Source organism: Coturnix japonica, chromosome W (assembly GCF_054131305.1).
Source record: "Coturnix japonica strain WE chromosome W, WE-NBRP24, whole genome shotgun sequence".
Lineage (NCBI taxonomy): Eukaryota > Metazoa > Chordata > Aves > Galliformes > Phasianidae > Coturnix > Coturnix japonica.
Genome location: NC_140701.1, coordinates 7,970,231 through 7,974,413, shown reverse-complemented (window position 1 = coordinate 7,974,413; position 4,183 = coordinate 7,970,231).

Genomic DNA, 4,183 nt, shown 5'->3' with positions numbered 1-4,183 from the left:
TCTACTGCGGCTACGTCTCAACTTGGAAACTATAGCGGCTACGTCTCAACTCGGAATCTACTGCGGCTACGTCTCAACTCGGAATCTACTGCGGCTACGACTCAACTCGGAATCTACAGCGCCAAGGACTCAACTCGGAATCTACTGCGGCTACGTCTCAACTCGGAATCTACAGCGGCTACGTCTCAACTCGGAATCTACTGCGGCTAGGACTCAACTCGGAATCTAATGCAGCTACGTCTCAACTCGGAATCTACTGCGGCTACGTCTCAACTCGGAATCTACAGCACCAATGACTCAACTCGGAATCTACTGCGGCAACGTCTCAACTCGGAATCTACAGCGGCTACGTATCAACTCGGAATCTACAGCGGCAACGACTCAACTCGGAATCTACTGCGGCTACGTCAACTCGGAATCTACTGCGGCTACGACTCAACTCAGAATCTACAGCGGCTACATCTCAACTCGGAATCTACTGCGGCTACGTCTCAACTCGGAATCTACAGCAGCTACGTCTCTACTCGGAATCTACAGCGGCTACGTCTCAACTCGGAATCTACTGCGGCTACGACTCAACTCGGAATCTCTGCGGCTACGTCTCAACTCGGAATCTACTGCTGCTACGTCTCAACTCGGAATCTACTGCGGCTACGTCTCAACTCGGAATCTACTGCGGCTACGTCTCAACTCGGAATCTACTGCGGCTAAGTCTCAACTCGGAATCTACTGCGGCTACAACTCAACTCGGAATCTACTGCGGCTACGTCTCAACTCGGAAACTACAGCGGCTACGTCTCAAATCGGAATCTACTGCGGCTACGTCCGAACTCGGAATCTACTGCGGCTACGTCTCGGAATCTACTGCGGCTACGTCTCAACTCGGAATCTACTGCGGCAACGACTCAACTCAGAATCTACTGCTGCTAGGACTCAACTCGGAATCTACTGCGGCTCCATCTCAACTCGGAAGCTACTGCGGCTGCATCTCGGAATCTACTGCGGCTACGTCTCAACTCGGAATCTACTGCGGCAACGACTTAACTCAGAATCTACTGCGGCTAGGACTCAACTCGGAATCTAGTGCGGCTAGGACTCAACTCGGAATCTAATGCAGCTACGTCTCAACTCGGAATCTACTGCGGCTACGTCTCAACTCGGAATCTACATCGCCAAGCGCTCAACTCGGAATCTACTGTGGCTACGTCTCAACTCGGAATCTACAGCGGCTACGTCTCAACTCGGAATCTGATGCGGCTTGGACTGAACTCGTAATCTACTGCGGCTACGTCTCAACTCGGAATCTACAGCGCTAAGGACTCAACTCGGAATCTACTGCGGCTACGTCTCAACTCGTAATCTACTGCGGCTAGGACTCAACTCGGAATCTACTGCGGCTACGTCTCAACTCGGAATTTACAGCGGCTACGTATCAACTTGGAATCTACAGCGGCAACGACTCAACTCGGAATCTACAGCGGCTACGTCTCAACTCGGAATCTACAGCGGCTACGTCTCAACTCGGAATCTACTGCGGCTACGACTCAACTCGTATCTACTGCTGCTACGTCTCGACTCGGAATCTACTGCGGCTACGTCTCAACTCGGAATCTACTGCGGCTACGTCTCCACTCGGAATCTACTGCGGCTAGGACTCAACTCAGAATCTACTGCGGCTACGTCTCAACTCGGAATCTACTGCGGCTACGTCTCAACTCGGAATCTACTGCTGCTACGTCTCAACTCGGAATCTTCTGCAGCTACGTCTCAACTCGGAATCTACTGCGGCTAGGACTCAACTCGGAATCTACTGCGGCTACGTCTCAACTCGGAATCTTCTGCAGCTACGTCTCAACTCGGAATCTACTGCGGCTAGGACTCAACTCGGAATCTACTGCGGCTACGTCTCAACTCGGAATCTACTGCGGCTACGTCTCAACTCGGAATCTACAGCGGCTACGACTCAACTCGGAATCTACTGCTGCTACGTCTCAGCTCGGAATCTACTGCGGCTACGTCTCAACTTGGAAACTATAGCGGCTACGTCTCAACTCGGAATCTACTGCGGCTACGTCTCAACTCGGAATCTACTGCGGCTACGACTCAACTCGGAATCTACTGCAGCTACGTCTCAACTCGGAATCTACAGCGGCTACGTCTCAACTCGGAATCTACTGCGGCTAGGACTCAACTCGGAATCTACTGCGGCTACGTCTCAACTCGGAATCTACATCGCCAAGGACTCAACTCGGAATCTACTGCGGCTACATCTCAACTCGGAATCTACAGCGGCAACGACTCAACTCGGAATCTACTGCGGCTACGTCTCAACTCGGAATCTACTGCGGCTACGACTCAACTCAGAATCTACAGCGGCTACATCTCAACTCGGAATCTACTGCGGCTACGTCTCAACTCGGAATCTACAGCAGCTACGTCTCTACTCGGAATCTATAGCGGCTACGTCTCAACTCGGAATCTACTGCGGCTACGACTCAACTCGGAATCTCTGCGGCTACGTCTCAACTCGGAATCTACTGCGGCTACGTCTCAATTCGGAATCTACTGCGGCTAGGACTCAACTCGGAATCTACTGCGGCAACGACTCAACTCAGAATCTACTGCTGCTACGTCTCAACTCGGAATCTACTGCGGCTACGACTCAACTCGGAATCTACTGCTGCTACGTCTCAACTCGAAATCTACTGCGGCTACGTCTCAACTCGGAATCTACTGCAGCTACAACTCAACTCGGAATCTACTGCTGCTACGTCTCAACTCGGAATCTACTGCGGCTACGTCTCAACTCGGAATCTACTGCGGCTAAGTCTCAACTCGGAATCTACTGCGGCTACAACTCAACTCGGAATCTACTGCGGCTACGTCTCAACTCGGAAACTACAGCGGCTACGTCTCAAATCGGAATCTACTGCGGCTACGTCCGAACTCGGAATCTACTGCGGCTACGTCTCGGAATCTACTGCGGCTACGTCTCAACTCGGAATCTACTGCGGCAACGACTCAACTCAGAATCTACTGCTGCTAGGACTCAACTCGGAATCTACTGCGGCTCCATCTCAACTCGGAAGCTACTGCGGCTGCATCTCGGAATCTACTGCGGCTACGTCTCAACTCGGAATCTACTGCGGCAACGACTCAACTCAGAATCTACTGCGGCTAGGACTCAACTCGGAATCTAGTGCGGCTAGGACTCAACTCGGAATCTAATGCAGCTACGTCTCAACTCGGAATCTACTGCGGCTACGTCTCAACTCGGAATCTACATCGCCAAGCGCTCAACTCGGAATCTACTGTGGCTACGTCTCAACTCGGAATCTACAGCGGCTACGTCTCAACTCGGAATCTGATGCGGCTTGGACTGAACTCGTAATCTACAGCGGCTACGTCTCAACTCGGAATCTACAGCGCTAAGGACTCAACTCGGAATTTACAGCGGCTAAGTATCAACTAGGAATCTACTGCGGCTAGGACTCAACTCGGAATCTACAGCGGCTACGTCTCAACTCGGAATCTACTGCGGCTACGTCTCAACTCGGAATCTACAGCAGCAACGACTCAACTCAGAATCTACTGCGGCTACGTCTCAACTCGGAATCTACAGCGGCTACGTCTCAACTCGGAATCTACTGCGGCTACGACTCAACTCGGAATCTACTGCTGCTACGTCTCAGCTCGGAATCTACTGCGGCTACGTCTCAACTTGGAAACTATAGCGGCTACGTCTCAACTCGGAATCTACTGCGGCTACGTCTCAACTCGGAATCTACTGCGGCTACGACTCAACTCGGAATCTACAGCGCCAAGGACTCAACTCGGAATCTACTGCGGCTACGTCTCAACTCGGAATCTACAGCGGCTACGTCTCAACTCGGAATCTACTGCGGCTAGGACTCAACTCGGAATCTAATGCAGCTACGTCTCAACTCGGAATCTACTGCGGCTACGTCTCAACTCGGAATCTACAGCACCAATGACTCAACTCGGAATCTACTGCGGCAACGTCTCAACTCGGAATCTACAGCGGCTACGTATCAACTCGGAATCTACAGCGGCAACGACTCAACTCGGAATCTACTGCGGCTACGTCAACTCGGAATCTACTGCGGCTACGACTCAACTCAGAATCTACAGCGGCTACATCTCAACTCGGAATCTACTGCGG